The following is a 22049-nucleotide window of genomic DNA, read 5'->3' as shown; positions in this document are numbered from 1 at the left end:
CAATTTGATACCCAAAAAAGAAAGCACAGTTGTAGTTGTCTTTCAGACATGCTCTCTCTGATTGAATGTTCACAATAAAGTATTCAGGAGAGAGGGGGAAGAGTCACTTCTCTGACCCTTAAGTCCAATGAGTATCCCACCACCCGCTCCTTACAAGTATGCCCCTTGAAGGTAGGTGGCGAAGTGACTGCAGATGGCGCCACTATAATCCAAGAAGATACTGTATGTCATCAGCACAAGGGAGTGAAGTGTCTAAAATTGTCTTTATTGACATATGCACATCATGTCACAAAGGAGGCAACATTTCGGGGACGCTCTGGGTCCCTTCATCAGGCTCAATATGACAAATTGACAATATGCCATATTGAGCCTAATGAAGGGACCGAGAGTGGCCCTGAAACATTGCCTTCTTTGTAATATTATGTGCATGCATCAGTAAAATGTTTTTGAACACTTTTCTCCGGTGTGCTGTTGTATCTAGGAATTCTCTGACCCTGACTCAGTTTATGTATGTGTGTAAATTTTAACTTGAGCTATGTATCTTCTTTATCTCAACAGAGAGCCAAAGGAGTCCCTTGAAAACATGTGAAAAGAAGCCTAAAATGCCACCTGCTGGATAAAAAGAAGACTACAGCATATATGTAATATTCATATTTACATGACTAAAAGGAAAGAAAATGTTTTTTTTTTTTAATTTTATTTTAATCCCGGCTATAAAATGGGTACCAGAACCACCACACATTCCTTTTAAATTAAGAACGGTAGAATCCTCTCTTTTTTTTTTAATGCCTCCAACTGAAGACATAAACAGGATGTATTTTATTTTTTTTGGGATTGTTTAACATCCACCAGTAGCTTGTTTTATTGGGAAATAAAATTGTATAAAAGTAAAGCATTACCAGAAAACTAGTAGTAAAAATGTAAATTTGTGAGGAATTGATGGCGGTTTAGTGCCATTTTGCTAAGGAATGGCAAAGCAGCGCGGCGATCTTAACATTCCCGGGCTTGGAAGGCTCCAAGATGAACAATATCGCACAAAGGGAAAGGCTCCTTTCAGCTGTGTTCCAGAGCAGCCAGTGTAACTTATTACCATAACAGAAAATTTAAATGAATGTTCCATTAGTTGCACTGACTTAAATGTATGAGTCTGTCAAAAGGGATTTTTTAAAGTTGTTTTATACTGCACTTAAGGCAAGGAGCTCATAATATACTTGCCATTTCCTGTACGGAAGCGCCTGTTCCTAGTTGTATGCCTGAATCCATTGCAAATCCATCACTAGATCCCCCATGCCAGTGTAAGTGCATTTACAGAGCCAATAAAAACGCGGTCATCATTGAGAAGAAATAAGGCTCGCCATTTATCTCATGTTTGGAAAAAGTAACACGATTGTGATGCATATAGCCTGGCTTTTTTTTTTTTTTTTCTCCCTATCCCTTTCCATTTACCGATGCAAGCGTCACAATAAATATTGCAAAATGTATTCAATAATGTACGCTTTGCTGATCAAAGGCAATCTTTCATAGTATGTCTCTTTTAATACACTGTTTATACCTGCGGTTTTGTTTTAGCTGATGAAATATAAATGGTTGTTTTTGTTCATTTTGGATTTGTTATTTTTCTGCGCTCTGTTATTGAAAAATAATTTATAGCATAATATATCGAGAATTATGCAACCCCCTATAGTGGTTTCTACGTGCTGTTCTTTTTTTTTACAGAAGTTGAAATGTTTATAGACTTCTGTAAGGAGTGTGTTATCGGTATGGCGCACAAGATCGAGCTCTTCCGAGATAGCGGGAGTGGGTCCTGAGAAACCAGTTGAGTACCCAGACAGTTCCTTCAACATGGATAAGTGTTGCTTGGCACTGCGGGGACGTTTTTGTTCCTTTAAAAATCCTATGCCTAATTATTCATGAAAGCTGTGTGGCAGTTTCGTTAAGAGTTCCGACACATGCGACAGATTTGGCTACTTCTTATTTGTGCCATTTTCACAATATGTCAACGAGGCTGCGGCAGGTTTAAAAATAATTACTGCAAGTTTGTAGATAAGCAAACTGGAGGTAATGATGACCAAATCTAAGTTGACGTATAGAGACAGGCTAGAGTGCTTAGAGTGGGGCCACTGGGTAGAACAGAATGGGGCATGTTAGCATGCACCTCAACTCTCAGCTGCTACTGGTTGCTAGGACGCTGTCAGGAGCATAGCATCTCCAGTTCCTAGGGCACTGTGGGCTGCAAAGAGTCATTGGTTGCTAGGACAATGTTTGGAGCACAGCTTTCTTGGCTGTTAGGGTGCAGGTGGATGCACAGCATTGTTGGTTGCTAGGACGCAGTTTGTAGCACAACTTTCTTGCTTGTTAGGTAGCAGGTGGCTGCACACCATCATTGGTTGCTAGGATGCTGTTGGGTGCACAGTGTCACTGGTTGCTAGGATGCTGTTTGCAGAATAGTGTCGTTGATTGCTAGAAAGCTGTTGGCTGAACAGCATCATTGGTTGCTAGAATGCTGTTGGCTGTTCAGTGTCATTGGTTGCTTAGGAAGCTGTTGGCTGCACAGTGTCACTGGCTGCTAGAATGATGTTGGCTGCACAGTGCCATTGGTTGCTGGGAAGCTGTTATCTGCACAGTCGATAGCTTCCTTGCAACCAATAATGCTATGTAGTCAACAGCTTCCAAGCAACCAACGATGATGTGGGGTCTGGGAGCTAAAAGGATGAAGTGTCCAGTATGAACACTGTGGCCTCAGTGCTGCCCCACTATGCCTCCATGTGCCAAATACATGTACATGTTTCCAGCAGGTACATGAATCTATTGTTAATTGCAAATTTTTTTTGCAGGGCAAATGGCTCTGTGAATTGGTTAAAAATACACAACACAGTGTCCTATTAAAGTGGATTACTACAAGATCTGGAAAAGGCGCAGGAAGCAAATCTTCAGCCAATAGAAAAAGTACTGTATGAACCTAGTAGCTTGGGTTCGGCAGCTCTCCACTAAATGGGAGGCCCTGCGAAGATTTGGGGGGTCCAAGTGTAGTGATCTAAGTTATTCATCTGCATGTAAACAAAGGGGTGGGATGCTTATGCTGATGTAATTTACCTTATTTAGTCACATGCCCATATTAGGTAAATGTTAGTTACCAAATATAGGCATGTAGTCATATAAGGTCAATGATGTTGTTGCATTCCCTTTGCTTATGTCAAGCAGCAGGCGGGGGATTCTCCACCTGCAGCTAATTGGTGGCACAAAAGGAATTTGGGAGAAGCACCTTCTGGGTTCAGAGTAGCTCAGGTTCCTACTATAGCTCATGAGAAGGTCAGTTTCCCCAACGGGTTCCCAGACAATAATAAAACCCTAACTGTTTGAATAGATTTGCCTTTAAATACATTTTAAGTAGAAGAGATGCATTGAGATCCTCACTCCAGCTTACAGTTGACCACATGCTCTAAAATGACGTGTGGGCTCTCTATGTGCAATACTAAGGGGCATCCAAAAGACCCCTACACTAGCTCACCACATGGCAGGTGGATTGTGAATTACATGGTGCAGCAAATGTCACCCCCTTTTTTGTGATATTTTCTCCGGTCTGATTGTTTGTCTGTATTGACGTTCAGCCTGTATGACTTATGTTTTCCAAAGTCATTTCTGCTGCGCTTCGGCTGTTAATCATTGTCAGAACACCAGATATCTGAGATTGATTTTTGTCTCTATTTTCAAAACTGTGGGTATTTAAAATTATCAGATTTCCCACCATCTGACAGCACACAGAGGATACGTCAATGATCGTATTAGTCCACAGTGGACATCTGCATCTGCCATCTTTATGTAAAATTCTTTGTTGACCCACAATTTATATTAGCTCTCTAATTAAAACGAATGAATGTAGATGAGCAAATATTGGATTTGCCTGAGCAATTTGTTTCACCGGATTGGATATTTGAGAATCTTCCAGCTTTTCCCATTTTTTTTGTCTGTCTTTTTTGATTTTCCTGTGTACATCCCTCAGCCCTTCCAGTGGAGTGACCAGTACAGGAAAGGGGGGCCTGCGCCAGGGAGTATGGGATCACTGCCTCTGCTTTTTTTACCTTTAGTAATTACTACTTCTTTTTAATGAAAAGAGCACCGTAATGGATAAATGTCAGTCTGCTGCTGAACTGAGGAGCTCATCTCTCTATCAATCTGCTCTTTACTCCTATGGACATGTTCCTTGCACTGCAGCTCAACTAACTGGCTCCTTGTACTGCTTCTCACTCCCACAGGCTGGAAAGGTTGAGGCTTCGCAAGAGCGGAGGTTACCAGTGTGATGGAGAACGGGGAGGGTGCAGTCAATGTTGAGATCTCTCCCTCTTCTATCGGGATGAGAGAGGAAAGTGGCAGAAAGCTGCAAACCGCAGCCATTGTTTACATTTTGTGACAGTTGTAACTGCGCATAGCAATCACATGGTGAAGAGCCAATTTTATTGGCTCTGTACTAGGGATGCACAGATACCGGTCTTTCGGTATGGAGTATGAGTACCGATATTTTGCTTTCGGTACTCGCCGATACCGAGTACCGATACCGGTGCGTCCGCTGGCATGTAGCCGGCTTCCCGGGCAATCAAGAAGCCGGGCGGCGTGTAATGACATGCCACCCGGCTTCCTTAATGCTCGGGAAGCCGGCTCCATGTTGTTTGGCCAGCTCTATTGTATCGGCCAATCAGAAAGCTGGGCGGGGAGTAATGTCCCGTCTCTTGGCTTCTTGATTGGCCAGGAAGCCAGTTCAATGCTGATTGGCCGGGAAGCCAGCTTCCCAGCCAATCAGCGTGGAGCCAGCTTCCCAGCCAATCAGGAAGCCGGGAGGTGGGTCATTGCTCACCACCCGGCTTCCTGATTGCCCAGCAAGCCGGCTCCGTGTTCCTCTACGGCACTGCCGGACAGAGGAAATATTTATCTGACCTGAAGTTCCAGTATCGGAGCATTTGGGCGAGTAGGAGTACTCACCCAAATACTTGGTATCAGCACTGATACTAGTATGGGCATCGGTTCCTAGTATTGGCATCCCTACTCTGTAACTTGTTTTGTGAACTTCACTGTCCAATGGAAAGTGTGTTTGCAGTGAACTGCTCATGTTCGAGCTAGGGGGTGCATGCGTACAAGTACAGTGACCTGCACTAAAGAGCGAGCCATCCGTCCATTTATACACAACGGATGAACGGCAAGCAGTGGAACATGTGGAAAATAAGCATATCAAATTATTTGGAAAAATTTGTTCTTCCTCGTAGTTAGAGTGACAACACGCATTTAAAAACAAGAAAACAAACACCCAAGTACAGTCCAAAACACTTGTAAATCATATTTTTTTAATCCATGAGTCTTATGAAGGCAGATTTGGTGCCCTTTTGTACATGGTTCATACTATAACTTTAATAAGATAAACTTAGTTTTGTCTTTTAAATCTGCTTGGAGGTTCTAACTCTACCCCATGCTATTGAAAAAAACTTTTAATAGGAGCAAACCAATCAACTTTCGAAGATCAGAAAGAGGGACACCTTTCCGCACAATGTATTTAGGCAATGGACACCCCCCTGCCACGTCCCCAGTTATGTCGGCCATTAAGGATTTATATGCCAAAGATGATTTTTTCATCATTATTTTGTCTTTATACTGACTTTTCAAAATAGAAAACATGATCATTAAGAGGTAGGATAAAGGTTTTAGTGCAGAATAACACATTTGGTAGTTAGAAAGAACATGTTCATAGCTATCTATACATCAGACCAAAAAGAGGTACAACAGGGGCATAGGGATTTTGTAACAGATGAGGCAACGTTCCTCCAAATGAGGGCCATTTGGGAGGAATGGAAGAGTTCCACTTTAAACTTGTTTATTGTCATGGATCTTTTAAACTGTTTGGACACATTAGTACACGGTGGACTGCACAGCTCACAACTGGGCTCATACTGCTCTTTCAGGTCTGCTAAGTACCATCGAGGACCCTTCTAAGTTAGTTATCATTAAAGCATTTTAGTGCAAAGTTTTGGAGCCGCTGTATTGACTTCTAGAGGAATAATTAGGTTATAAGAGATCTATATGCTGGCTCCCATACATATAATGCTTTTATGATTTTTAATCGTCTACTTATGGATGCTGATCAGCTTTCTGAGTCTACACACTTCCGTTAGGAGGCAAACAGTGTGATATTTTTTTTTTTTTTAATTACAGACCATTCTCGGTTACAGTGGATGGCTTGGAATAAAGGGAACAATGCAAGGGTCACAATATGGTTTCGGGCTTTGGAAGACTGTAGAACACAAGTCAGGGATCAAGCAAGGGAATGCTGATGGACTGTCATGCATCTACTATATGTTGGCAAAATGTGCTTCTTTCCACAGGTCTGAGATGAGGGGAAGGGTACGTGAGGCATTGGCTGGCAGGGTAGTGGACGGTGTTTATGTGTCACCTAGGCTTCTCACCTCTGGTGAGGGGTTCCAGGGTTAAAAACTGATAAGGAAAAAACAAACTTGTTGTTTTCTCAGAATCTTCAACGGTTGTGTTCTTGATACTGGAGCCCAGAGGCTTTGTAGAGATTTGGGTGGAAATAATCCTTCATTCCCAGGTCTTAGGTCTTAAGCCCACATTTTTTTGTAGTTTTGTAGCCAGACCTCATTATTAGTATCAGGCCCTTATATATTGAGCTGACTGATGCTCAAGGCTCTCTCTCTTGCTTTCTATTAGAAAGTTGCTGCGGATATGACTCTTAGTTCTCAAGATATTGCTGCCAACATGTCTGAGCCTTTCTTGGTTTAAAGGGTAAATTCACCTCTCTACAAAAAACGGAAAGGTGAACCGGAGGAGACCTGATTTTTCTCTGGAGCATTTTCACAGGTCACAGGAGTCACAGGTCTCCTTCCTCACTCCAACCTGTGACTGGGTATTGAAAGGAGAAGCGCCACACTGACGAGCTCATCACTCTGTCACTCTTCTCTTTCCTCCCATCAGCATTCTCCTTGCACTACACCCGACTTGCTCTGGTGCTTCTCCTTCTTCTTCCAGTCTACTCTTTGCTCTATGGGCACTGCAAGATGCTTATACTGGGCCACATTCAAAAACTCATACCACTTTATTAAACAAAAAAAACGAAAAATTAATTCACAGGGTCATAGGGGTGGTAAAAACAGGCAGTCGATCTGTGTTTCTATCCCAAATAACATGGTGGCCAGAGTGGTTTGTATATATTGCCAGACCCATGATGTCTTGCTTCGCATTGCAGATATATTGACTTGGCATGTCACTTTTGGCAGGTGCCTATTAGAGTCAACCGCGGTTGCAGCATGGTAATACAGTATAAAGTCTCCCTTGAGATAAGAAAACAACTGGCATTCAGGAGGTGGCAATATTGGTTCCTGAACGCCTGCAAACCGCCGCTCAACCACCTCTGAAAGTCCATTCACAGTGGATCGCTTTTTAGATTGATGGTAAAATCCAGCGCCTGTGTGAACTCAGCCTAATGATGTATTATTGAATACTGAGCTGCATTAAAGGCTATCCATAGCCAAATCTAAAGCTAAATATGTATTTCTATATTGAATTTCCATAAGTTCTATCCCACTCCTAATAACTATATCCATCTAGAAGTTTGCAAACTTACTTAATAATGATGCCCATAAGATGTACTTCCTCAATGCACTGACACCATTTCACTTAGCCCTGTGAATATGCACTTTCCGCCTTCTGTGCTACAACTCAATGTCTGAACAATGTAACATTATCATTGCTTGCTGGAAGCAATGCATCGTGGTATATGTAGTCTTGAGAAATGGAGATCACATCACATATTACAATGCTGATGTTATACCAGGTTAGTATATGCTGGAACTTTACAACTTCTTTAATTTGTGCATTTTATATCTGCCTGGATGGAGCACCTTTAATGCAGCCCCATCACATATGTTAGGGAACTGTATAGGAGTATGTGTGCATGCCTCCCGCATGGAGATATTGGGCTATTTACTATTCATACAGTAAGATTGTATTACTACAGGCTACTGTGGTCCCTCTCCATGCCACTGTCTGTCACTTCTTCCTGTAATTCCATTGGTCTGAAAACATATTACCTCCAAACAGCTACAATGCTATCAATTCTTCTCCGGTCCTGTCAGATGGAAAAATGAAAAAAGAAAGTGCTTTATTAATAATTTATAAGTGCTGGATATTTATATTCTGAAAAGCACGGCGTGCGTTGGATGGCTGATCCAAGCCATACTTCATTTATGATATAATGAATTTTAACTGGGGCATGCTACTGGTAAAATTAAACAAGTGTATACGCTGGAGTAATGGCAAGGTGGGACGGAGAGAGACGTGACAGCGCATTCCGTTCCGTGTCTTGCTCAGCGCCGAGTGACTGCTGCTCGTCCAGAGCTTTTCGCGTTCCTCTAATCACTCGGCGTCTCTGCCCTGCCAGCGGATCCATTACTGGAGGGTACTTACAGTCAGCCCTGCAAATCCCCTGAGCCATGTGGGGAATAGACTGGCAGATAATCCTCCCTGCCTCCTTTTCTGACACTGATGGTTTGATATTTCCATGTAACTTCAGATGTCTTCTCTTGCCGATCAATTATTTACAATTAATTTGAGAAATGGTTTATTTATCATCGCTGGTTGCGGTTAATGTGGGGGTGTTTTATCGAACGGCGAACATGATCGTTGTGATGCGAGAGTACGCGGTAAGTTTGGGGTTTGTGGATTGGTATGAGAGACAGGTACGATAACCAGGAAATTGATTAACGATGGGATTGAATAACACTGACCTGTACGTCTAAGTGTTGGCCATATAGAAGGATAGGAATTCGGTCCAATAAAAGCTTGTCACCAAATTAAAAAAATGCAGGTAAACGTCAAGTGCTTTAAATGCTTACTTAGAGCTTTTTTTATTTCCATAAATTATTTTTATTGACTTGCAATGGGACTATGAACTTGCTAGGGCATTGGCAGTCAAAGAACTGTCAGTTCCCTAGCACAAGCCAAAGAGTATGTCACCAGCACATCAAGGATCTCCATCCAAAAAACCTTTATTGATCTTCAAACATTATGGTCAAATGAATAGCAACATGAATAGCAAAAATTATAAATGCGCACATCTTCTTAAAAGCATAAATGTGCATTATTATTTTTGCAATGGAGCCAGTAAAGCATTGCAACAGCCATCAGTGCATCACAGGTGGAAGATCTGTCTCCTGCAGATTCTCCCTTCCATCCTTTAGGGCATGGACAATCAGTAACATGGGCAGGAGGAAGAATGAACGGAGTACTGACATCACTGCACTTTTTTTCCATTGAGGACCACAAGTCCATCTGACAAGCCTGCAGAGGGAAGAACCCTGTGATTCAGGTTAGCAGATTGTGGGGGGGCTGGTGTTTGGTGGAAGGTATGGGGGATGGCTGAGATGTGACCATGTTGCATGCCACATACACACTGAATATAGGTGTAACGTGAAGCATGGTCTAACACCCTGTTCACACCAGTGCTTATTGTAAACGAGCGGCAAACTTGCACAAAAGTGTGTGCTTTGACACACGTTCATGATACGTGCACAAATGCGGAATGCGCCTGAGCATATGTGGTTTTTTTCCAATACATATGAGCGGGTGAGAACGCGCAGAAAACAAAATACAGAATGCATGTTGCCAAATTTGCACATGTACTACTTTTCTGCGTTTGGCATGCGTCCAGGGACAAAGCCGGGAATTTTAAGAGATGTCACCTGCACACCATGTCTTGTGCAATCAGCAAAAGTCCATTTATTGACAGATATTGCCACTCAAGTGCAAGCGCGTTTGGGGCAACGCAGGATCCCCTTCATCAGGCTCAGAATGAATCGGACCCTGCTTGGCCCCGAAAGCACTTGCACTTGAATGGCAATATCCGTCAATAAATGGACTTTTGCTGATTGCACAAGATATAATGGTGTGCTGGCGGCATCTTGCATGTGAACGTATCCGGTAAGGAGTGCAGCAAGGCATCTTCTCATCACAGGGACAAAATGGGGATCAATGAGGACTCATGCAACCCGCTAGGGTTGCCGCCTGTTCTTCCATCGAAACCTGAACACTCTTGCGACGCACAGAAATTCTTCTGGTAGAATGAGTTGTGGCTTACTTATATGTAAATACAACCAGCCATTCATATGTAAATATCACAGATTGAGGCTCTTTTCAGTGGGGGACCAATAGCCCCTATCTTAATTGTGGTTGCCCCTTTCTGCCTGACATCTTGTGTCCGGGTTTCAGCTGCCATGAAACCCAGACACAACGTTCAAAACCCGGACTGTCCGGGTGAATCCCAGACAGGTGGCAACCCTAGATCCCGCGGCGCACATTCCCGCCCTGGTGTGAACTAGGCCTAAAAAGTGGAATTGCCCTTTAAATATGTCAGCAGTTTTCTTTTTCTCCTATTCTATAATGTCTCAATAACGGCCTGACCCTTCTGTGTATGAGTGGCAGAAATTGCTCAATACCTATATTATTGAGGATTGCAGTTTTCTGAATTGCATCCTCTCCACAAGTCCTGACATTTATTGTAGCACTTTGTGTACAGCAGATGCATCAAAAAAAAAAAAAAGAAACACACACTTATCCAACTCAGGTTTCTAAAGCAATAAATGTTTCCTATAAACATCTCTTTTTCCTGGCAGGATACATTTTCTGAGTTACACAGCCCTCTATTCATTACCAGAGGTCTTATGATAATGCATATGTTCTTGTTATCAAGATGAAACTTGATCTCAGTGCTCTTGAAACACAAATAAATCACTTGACCTTCAGGCTGGTTTTTAAAGCCACTTAAAGCCAGACAGTTGCAGCAATAGTTTATGGGTTTGGCAACGTGATTTGTTTAAAACAATGAAGGCCGTAATGTATGAATGTTAGCTTGGCCCATGCTTATTTATGAATATTGTATCACAGCGTATTTAAATAGTACGGCACAAGCTGCTTAACAATCTTCAGAAGGAGCCACCGTTTTTGTAAGTGGTACCAAGGTGAAGTCCCTTTGCTGGTGAAATAATGACTAGCCATGAAAAAAAATAATACTGCATATCATAGTGTATTTAAGTCTGGCTTCACACCTACACCCAACGCAGGGCACTGCGGTACCATCCATTTCGAATAACACCCCAACACACTAAATCAAGGCACTTCCCAATGTAATACACTATCATGAGTTGTGATTTTCTGTAATGGAAAAATATGTTCCTTGCATTGCACCTCATCAAACAAAAAGGTGTGAATAAGCCCTAAATATTACAAAATGGCAGCTTAAAATGGAACTCTAGCAAACCCTTTTTATTTCATTTTAAAGAGTGGGAAGGAAGAACCACCATTTATTAAATTGTACCAGGATTAAGTCACGTTGTTGGTGAAACAATAACTAGCCATAAAAAAATAATGCTATAGTTTGTTTAAGTCTGGCTTCACACCTACCCCTAGCGGGGGGGTACTGCAGTGCCATCCATTTTGAATGACACCCCAACGCACTAAATTAATGCACTTTCCAATATAATGCAATGCAATCATGAGTTGATGATTTGCTGTGTTGAGAAAATTTAGTGCAGGTCACTTGTGCTGCACCTCATAAAACACAAAGGTACGAATGGGTCCTAAATATCACACAGTGGCAGCTTAAAATGGAATGCTAGCAAAGCCTTTTTATTTAGTTTTAAATAGTAGGGAGGAGCCACCATTTATTAAGTTGTACCAGGATAAAGCCACTTTGTTGGTGAAACAATGGTACCCCAACGCACTAGACCAATGCACTGTCAAAAGAGATGCGCCATCATGAGTTGTGATTTGCTGTATTGAAAAAACATAGTGCAGGGCCAACTTTAGGTCCATTGTGGTGGACCTCATCAACAGGTATGAAGGGGCCCTAAATAACACAGAATGGCAGCTTGAAATGGAAAGTCAGCAAACCCACTTTTTTTTATTTTGGATAGTGGGGAAAGGTTAGAACCCTTTGTCAGGTTTTTAATGCTGTGTCTCCATTGGGAGATTCCCCCTCTCTTCCTGTCCCGTAAGCCAACAGGGACACAGGCAGTAATAGAAACTGGACACGATGGTCTAACTCTATCCCACTTTACTAAAAGAGTTATTTTATTGGATATATAAATGGAAAATATACCCACAGTAATGCAGAGCAAAGCAACTGGTCCACTTTAATGGTGACCCAAAATAACAGCGTCTACTTTTCTTCTCTTTGTTCCCCCCATTACTCCAATTTCAGTTGGGAGAAAATACAAATACCTGATACTTTTAGGTATGGAGTAGCATGTGACTCATCCCTCATTCTCTGACAAGACAGTAGTGCTGTTCTATAATTGTCCGCTCAGTCCCTAAGCACTTACACATAGGGAATGGGGAGAGATTCCTCAACCTTGTGAAAGCTCTGTGGTCACCTTGAAGACACAGGTTTTCTTCTCCTCTCTCTCAGAAGCAGAACAGGACAGCAGAGGGACAATAGACAGATATGCATAAGCTGCTGTGGTGGCTGACTTAAAATAAACATGCTGCTTTGCCCTGCATCAGCAAAGCAAAGGTTCATTTATACAACGTATAATCCAATGCGGCCAGAATAGACAGGTCACTAGATTCTGGGAATTGCAACCACCTTCTCTGAGTACTAAAAATAGTGAGAGTGAATCAGAGAACCCATTTCTGTACTTAGTGTTTGCAGCCATAAAGATTTATAAAGCAGGGCAGACAGGTGCAGATGTTAAATGCCAAATTAAAATTGCAGCCTCTGGGCAAGTAGACCCAGAATTCGTTTGCGTGCAAATTTTTAAAAAGAATATCTACACTTTTGGATAATTATCCTTAGAGTGGAAATTAACTCAAAAAGTAGAGATTTGCTAGGCATGTGAGAGGCAAAATTTAGAAACATTAATTGTGCATCAGCGATACCCCTAAACTATTTTTTGTCTTGAATTCCTCCTGAAAAATAACAGTGAACTTTCTGATATATAAGGAAGCTTAGACACTCCAACCTCATAGCTGTACAACTGCAATGTGAGATCTCAGGTTAGTCTCAAGAGATTTACAGTGAGCTTTGATTATATCACTACAATGCTGCTCAGTTCTCCTTCCTGGAGGCTCTGACGTGAGGAAGCAAGGACCTGCCTTTACCACGTTCACCGCCTTTCCACAGAAGGACAGGGCAAAACAAGCATGGTAAGTTAGTAATGGGGAAATTATCAGCTGCTAGGAGATCATAGACAATACTAGTCACTTGGCCTGTGCCACTGCCTGTCTTTTTTTTTGGCACAGCTTACAGAGTTCTTTTCCTCTTTAAAGCACCCACCCAAAGATGTATACCCACCTGTTCACACATGCATGTATGTTCCCAACATACTCCGAAAAAATCCCAATTGTGAAGGGGTCATCTATCCTGGGGCCGCAGAAAAGACTGGCTGTCCATAGGATTAAACTAGATTTTTTTCTGTGCTTTCGCAGAGGAAGCAAGGAACCATGCAGAAAGTTTGTAGTGGTGGCCATGTGAAGCTCACAGTAAGATGGACAGGTGAATATAAACTTTTGGGAGGGTTTTGGGAATAACTATACAAAAGTGTGGTTAACCTTTAAATACATTTTGAACTAAAGCCTATTTTGGATCACCACTTGCCCAGCAGAAACAATTTTAATTGCATCCAATGGCATTTTATTGCATTTAATGGCAATTAATGCCCGCACCTGACTGTCCTGTTTGATACGCTGACACCTGGCCTCCTGCTCGATGAATCCTTATGTTGCTTAATCTAATAGTGCAAAATGGGTTCCCTAAGTCATGCATCACCATTGATAGTACTCAGAGAGAGTGGTTTAAAAGTCCAGTATCAGTTGACCAGTTTGTCTAGTCTGGTGGCTTTGAGCCCATGGGCTGCATGGTGCAGGAGTTTGGACAGGTGAGTATAAAACTAAAGGAAAATGCTGGGGAAGAGGGGAGGAGACTTAAAGTATAACTATATAAGAAAATTAGTTATCCATTAAATACATTATCCAGTAACCGCTTGGCTGTGGCACCAGTGGTTGTTCTATCCTGGAAGTCCAGAGCTGCAGCTGTACAATGTTTGATCTCAAATTGCGTGCTTTCAAGGTATGTTCACATTCATCAGAAGAACACTCGGTCTAATAGAGAAAAGATTGCAGAAATGACATGACAGTTGTTTTTGTCAGCTCTTTTCTGGAACAGACTGTGTTCTAATTGTCTGAAGTCGAAAAACCTGTCTTAAAACAACTATTAGCATATGGAGTGCTTAACTGAGTACACAGTACAGAACTGAAGACATTTAACATCCATTGGAAGCGCTAGGTCCCGAACTGCTAAATGGTTGCATGCAGGAGCCCTAACACCCGGAGCTGGGAGAGGGTACAGGTGCTGGGAAGAAGCTAGCTCTGTGGGGCACTATCCCAACTTCTCTGCCCAACAACCAACTCACTCACTTTTGTTGTTCCCTCACCGGTCCTTTCCTCTATTGAAGCACTATTGCTTCTGTGTATGAAGGAGCATATGACCTCTTCCACTTCCCTGTAGTGCTCCCGTCCGGGTGGCCAGTCCTCGGGCCTAAACACTGACATGCAGGGAGGGGATCAGCCTTCAAATCATGGAGCCTTCTCCATGTTTCACAGTAGGTATGGTGTTCTTTTCTTTAATTTTTTTCATTTATGAACATAGAGCTGATGTGACAAAAAAGCTCCAGTTTTTTGTCTCATCTGTCCAAAGGACATTCTCCCGAAAGCATTATGGCTTATGAATATGTATTTTAGCAAAATTCAGTCTGGCTTTTAAAGATTTTCTTTCAACAGTAGGGTCATCCTGGGTCTGCTTCCTTTAAGCACACTGTCACTCAAAAAGCAACTGATGGTATGATCAGACACTGATGTATTTTGACCTTTGAGCTCAACTTGTATCTCTTTGGAAGTTTTCTTTGTCTTTGTCATTCGCTCTATCCTTCTCTTCAATCTGGGGTCAATTTTCCTCTTGCAACCATGTCCAGGGAGGTTGGGTATATTTCCATAGACATTAAACATCTTAATATTTGCAACTGTAGTCACGGGAACATCGAGCTGCTTAGCCGTTTCATGCTGGTCTATCATTTTCTTTCTGATCTCCTAAGACAACTCTCTCCTTTGTTATAAGCGGCTGTCCACATGTAATTGTATATGATACGATTACATGCAATTTGGAATAGATCACTGTCCCTGGACGCATCTATCTTTAGGCGTCTATCTGCATATAATCGTATATGATACATGTGGGCTGCCACTTACAGATGCGGCCGCTGCCACCCGTTTATTAATGGGGACACCTGGTATTCCTGCCACCGAAATCTGTAGGTTCTTGCAGCAAGAATGCCAGATTGCCCAGTGTGAACGAGGCCTTACTTTATGACATAGCACAGGCATACAGGTATACATGAAACAACTGTTTTTAATTTAATCACTGTTCGTGAGTAATGAAGCATTGTATTAATGAACTGAAAGGGTATCAACAAATTTGGCCCGGTCTGTATTCTCAGCGAACCACATCATAAGGCATGTACATTGTGGTACCTTCTAGGCCAGACAACCACAACTATAATAACAGTACATTATTCACCACCTGTAAATGTTTTTAATGAATTTACTTACTTTCTAAACGTAGTTCACTTATTATGTCAAAAAAATTTTTTATAACAATGTTGCTTGTCCTAGGAGATAAGAAGTGAGATTTGGAGGGTTTTTCACTGAAGAGCCAAAGGATTAACCCGAAGATTTGGCTAATCCTTCGGCTCACTTCGGCCGCCGGGGGGCTGCTGTATGAGCTTTTCACAATAGCCCATTCAGCAGCTGAGCTGCTCAGCCGAGCCGAACGCATATGCTGACTGAGCTGAACACACAGCCAAAATAATGTAAACAGGGACCCCTGGAAAAGCATGTTATAGGGGGACCGCACGTTTTTTCCCCCATTTTTGGGGGTGGGGTTCCTCCATAAAATTTCTACCTGACCTAAAGGACCTGGTACAACTTTGGGGGGGGAAGCCCATGCACATTTTTTTATTTTTAACTCAGGTGGTCCCTCCTAACTTTTCTACCAGACCTTAAGGGTCTGGTAAGGATCGGGGAGCGGGGGAGTGGGCTCTGCGCCATTTTGGTATATTTTTCTTTTTTTCCTTCTGCTCGCTATCTCAGAGGTAGCAGGCAGAATAACCGAGTCGAATGCAGTTCGGCTGCATTCGGCTAGTCACTCACTGCCGTCCGGCCCCTAAGAGAATAGGGGTGAAAAGCAGCGAGTGAACTGCCAGAGGTTCGCCCATCAGATCCAGAAGTTGGATCGACTGAATCAAACATGTTCTTCACTTCGGCTCAGCCAAACATGCAGAGAATATTCAGCTGAACCGAAGGGAACCGAAGACAGCCGTGAATAGTCGAACAGTGAATTGTCAAATGGGCTTGGCTCACTTTACTTCGGCTAAGTTATTCACTCGGCAGCTAAGTGAATAACCCCTGTGGTGATATCAGGGCGTGCTGCTCATTTTTCTTCTTGCTGGAGGCTCTGACATGAGGAAGAAAAGCCCTGTCTGTACTAAGATGGCCTTCTCCACACAGAAACACAGTGCAGAATAAGGTATGGTAAGTAAGTAAAGAGAAACGAGAATCAGCTGCAGGAAGACCTCAGGCAATACTGTTGACTAGTCATTTTACCCTCTGCCGACCCTGTCATAGGCACAGCTTTTACAGTCCTCAAATAGCAGGGAATATGATGACCTTTGCATTTACATACCAGCCCTCATAGTAACATTACTCTTTTTTCACCTGCAGCCGATTAACCAGATGTTAATAGCTGTTTAAATGCATTTCAAGCAATAGAGAATATCTGTGAAGAATGTAGAAGTGATACTGTGAAATGTTTTAATCTGTTACATTACAAGCAAGAACAAGAATGCAATATGTTCCTGTGTTAATAAAGACGATTAATGGATCTGCTGTGAAGTTCCCCTCTAACCTTCATTATTGCAAGCAGTAATTTAGAGAAAAAAAACAGTTTAAAAGGGTGATAACATAACTTTATGGTTAGCAATAGTAACATTGTTAGAACTATATGAAACAACACTGTTCTTCTGGTGCTTAATAAAGAGAACCTTAAAGTACAACTATAAACAATAGCAAAAATGACATGTTTTCTTTATCAATAACAGTAATGTAGCAGATTTGTTTGTCCCCTTTGTAACATATTTTTATTACTTGCTGATCCTGCCAGTAGATTGGTTAAAGTACCACATCCTTAAACAGGATGATAACTATGGATACACTGATACTGGTATCGGTAATGATCTGCCTCGCGCCTCCTTGATTGCCCGGGAAGCCAGCTCAATGCTAGCGGAAGTACCAGTACTTGATATCGGCGAGTAACAAAATATAAATATCAGTGCTCATACTCGATAACGAAAAAACGGTATTGGTGCATCCCTAGTGACAACACTGATTGTTCTGCAGTAAAATCACTGCAGCTCTGTCACCCTGTACTTCCACTCAAGTCGGTGCGTGTGGACCTAGTGAGAGGGAAGACTAGCAATGTTATGGCTGCTTTTATATAGCACATTCACATCAGTCCCTGCCCTCAAGGAGCTTACAATCTATAGTCTCTATCTCACATGTATACAGTAGGTAGCGGCAGGGGCGTATCTGCCGCGAGGCAAACAAGGCGTTTGGGGGGGTGAGGGGGGGCGGCGTTGCTGTTTTGCCTAGGGCAGCAGCATTTGTAAATACACCGCCGGGTAGCGGGTTAGAGTGTGAAAGAAAACCATTACTAGCATAGATAGAACATGCAAACTCCATGCAGGTAGGGTTTGGACTCAGAGTGAGAACCTCATTGCTGCAATGCAGGAGTGATGACCACTAAACCACCGTGCTGCCCACATCAAAGAAAGCTGTTTGACAATGCCTGATTCTGTCTATTAGGGATGTTCAGATGCCAAGTACCGTACTCGGTAGAAGTACAAGTACATGTACAGATTCTTTTCCAGCTCCAAGACTAGACAAGAGAAAAATTCAGTGAATACTGAAAAATGGCCTGGATGGGAAGGGGGTTTAACACCGCGGATGTCAACTGGTTAAGGAGCATATGGAGCTCCTGGGATGTTTGCATCTCTGTTTTAATGCATTTTTTTTTTTTTAGAAATTAATATAAGTGATGCACCGATACCATTTTTTCAAGTACATTTACTGATACTTGTCCAAGTCCTCACAGATACAAGTACTGATACATTTTTGTTTATTGTTGTGACATCTTTTCTAGAACAATACAGACTAATGATTTCAGGACAGTGGTGGAGCGCCAGAGCCAGTTCCCAGCTGCAATCACTGTGACCCTGGTAGTTCTTGTGAAAATGCCAAGTATCGGTACTGGTATCTGAACATCCCTACTGTCTATACTCTAGTAGCTTTCCGAATGATCTTTCGTTCGACTTTCTATTAGTTGATGAGGTCAAGTCGACGATCGATTTTGACCATAGTGATAAAAAAAATGAAAAGGAGCAGAATGTTAATTTTTTCTTGAACAAACGAAATTCTATCACTGAATATGGTTTTCGTTTGGGAAACTACATTCATTCTAAAATCGAATGTTACATAAAAAGGACATTTGTTCGGCATTCGTCAAGTGTCTGATGGCATTATTGGGTGGCAAAGAAATATCTTTGTTTTTTTTAATAATATTTCTTTATTATTTCTATATATGACAATATAAACATACAAACATATTGCATAAAGAAAGATCTTTGGTTGGTAAAGAAGAACAACTGAAAAAAAGAAAGAAAGAAAAGAACTGCTAATTGAAAAGGTGTGTCACAATGAGGGCCTAGTGGGCACAATTTAAAGTGACACTAAACTCAGGAGTTATTTAATTAATTTAAGGAAGTTAATTTATGTATCTTAACTAATAACAAAAATGTATCTTGTTTGCGTATCACTTGGCTGTAGAGCCTCAAATCATCTCTGAATTGGTGGTGACACTGTCCTTCCTTCTGGAGGGTGGCTACTTTTGTTCCCCATCGTCCCTGTGTGTGTTGTAAAGCAGTCACCGCTACAAGCTCACTCCTGTGATGGACTACAATCTCACATTTAGTTTGCTAATTTGTACTGAGACTATAGTCCATCCCGGGAGTGAGCTTGGAGTGGTGACTACTTTACAACAATGTAGCCACCCTCCAGAAGGAAGGACAGTGCCAGCACCAATTCAGAGATGATTTGAGGATCTACAGCTGAGTGCATATGTATAATCTATGTGTCCATTACACAGATGTTATCACTGATCTGATGTAAAGTTTGCACTGTGAAGCCTGAGAGTTATTCCTGGGAAGGAGGCACCAATTACATCCACTCAGGCTGGCAGTGGGCGTACGTATGCAGATTTGCCTGACTGCCTAGTAACCTTATTACACATGTACTGCCACTTGCAAAATGTTAGCAGCCTATTAAGCCGGCTTTAACGTGTTTCTGATCTTAATTGAATAAGGATGCAAGAATGAGCCGGAGTATTCCCGAGGTCAACTTGAAAATCAGGCTATCAGGGAGGGAAAATGTTCAGTTGTTTTGTTCAGAGTTGTGGTATGCTTGGTATGTTAACTAACTGATCAAATGGAATAGATACAACTATATAGGGCATATATATATATATATGAAAAAATGCAAAAAAAACTCAATCTAAAGCCCAGCTGACCCCCTTACCATGCAAACTATGCCTTTCCTACTTAAAACTCCTCCTTTTACCAATGCTCCCCCTCCTCCTTCCCCATCGTACCACTAAAGCTCCCTCTGCGTTTTTTTTAACTTTTTTAATCATCTTTTTTGGAAATCTTCAAGCCAATCACTTGATGTCCAGGGTCTTTTTCCTCTGGATCTTCTCCAACGGTGGCCAGTCTGCAGAGATGTAGCACTGCTCTCTGCATTATTATATGTGAGTGTAGGGTGCTATGGTGATGCCCCCTCAAGGGGTGGGTCTATGACACCCTGCACTCACAGATTGTCCTAGTCCTCAACCCAGTGCCATTTAACTCATAAGAATGGTGGCAGAAAGAAATTACTGCAGGGGACAGTACCATAGAGCAGGAGGAGGTTAGTATTGAAGCCAGAGCTGCAATAATACTTGCTGTGGCACCATAATATATCGAATTAGTGAATTCTTGAACCTGGCATGTGATGGCTATGGTAGCTTTCCTGGGACTAGAAATGGCCCTGACTCTGGTGGACCCCCGGGGGCCAGTGTGCTCACAATAATGTCCCCTTTTTCCTGCATCGTTAAAAGAGCTCTGATGCTAGTCAGTTTATGCAGCAATTACAGTATATTGTAAGGTATGCCATAAAAGAAACAGCAGAAAGGGAGTTGCTGAAGGCTGCAGCTGGAAGGACAGGCTGCTGTTTAATGAACAATATCAGATCAAATTGACAGTGACCAAATGGTGACCTGTACCATTACCATTTAGTGGCTTTATGGCTTATTAGGTCACTGGGCAATCAATGAGCTCAACACTATAATAGAGTCAACACAAAACTGACCAAAACTACAACATATACTTGGAAGTTGGAACTCAGAAGCTGTAAGAAGGATTTGACGCATTGAGACTGTAACAAGGTTATGACAAAATTATTCTGTAATTTCATCCTAACAAATTTAATCCGTGACAAGGATGTGACAGACAGTATAGTGAAAGACTCCAATAAGTATATATCCACAATCCAACTAGGGTTTAGTAAACTAGTAGAGGTATTGTTGCCATATTACTTCTTTCTGTGGGACAGTTCTCCCATTTTTCAAACTATCCCATGTCTCCAATGTCCCAGAATTTCCTACCAGACAGCACACAAACTGCCACAGCAGGTGGCACAGGAAGCACACTGACATTTTTTCTTACCACAGGACCGTGACATCTCAATTTTCTATTGAATGATAAAGCAGTTAATTCTACCAATTACTTCAAGATCCCAGCAATCAGCAAATGACAGTGATTCAACTGGGGGTGCAGATGAATATGTGGTGAAAATCCCCAACTCCTGTGTTGTCAATGCTGTATTAGGAATAGGGATGAAGTTCGGGTTCAAAACCATCTTGGGAGGCAGATCTCATAGTTTTGTAGTTAGGCCGAAAATTCACACCCAGGCCCATAATGCACTGCATATTCTTTGTTACTGGTCAAATGGGTCCCTGAGAGACAATAATCTGAAAGAATTGATGAGCTATAACTATAAAATGGTGAGCTCCTAGCAGCCATATTGTCAGCGTGTGTTGGAGCTGATTTGGGAAAGCTGACAAAACTATAAAGGGACAGATACCGTGCTATACAATGGTATACAGTGTTATACTTTGCACTATTGTGTTATACAGTGCTATACAATTCTATACTGTACTATACAGTACTGTACTGTACTGTGGATTCCAGTGTGGTGGGCTACATACCCTTGCAGTTCTTTGTAAACTACTTTGAAAAAAAAAAAAGTCTGTGAACATTGTGCTGTTTTTGTTAACACCACATACAACGTTATCGCTTCCCCTAAACCTGTAATTCAGATATGTGGCTTCCATGTAGCCCCTGAGGTCGCATGAAAAAGCCCTCTCCCTGTCGCATTCCATTTTTTGGGACATTTTTACATGTCCCCAATGGCAGTGCCTGGCTTACTATGATTCTTTTATTGACAATAGTTTGTTTATTAGCCCCACTTTTATGACAATTGTTTATTTATTTTTGATTCATTCATCCATATTGAGAAAGTACTATATTTCCTTAGGTCTTGGCCTAAGTATGGAATTATCATGTAAAAGGAATGATGTTGCATGGATAAAGGAATCTCACCCATAATTTCCCTGTGCCCCCTCTAAGAAAAAAAAAGAAGCATCACCCTTGGATCACCAGTCAGCAACTGAGGGCAATGAGTCAATGCTCTGGAACAGAGAGTGAGGTTCCCCAGTCAACTGGTAAGAGTTCCTTTCTTCCCGATGTAGTCTCATTCCTCCTTTCTCCTGAACAAGTGTGGTAAAGCAGAAGGAAGAA

Source organism: Nanorana parkeri, unplaced genomic scaffold (assembly GCF_000935625.1).
Source record: "Nanorana parkeri isolate BGI_ZX_2015 unplaced genomic scaffold, ASM93562v1 scaffold196, whole genome shotgun sequence".
In the NCBI taxonomy this organism is placed as follows: Eukaryota; Metazoa; Chordata; class Amphibia; order Anura; family Dicroglossidae; genus Nanorana; species Nanorana parkeri.
Note: the sequence above shows the minus strand (reverse complement) of the source record.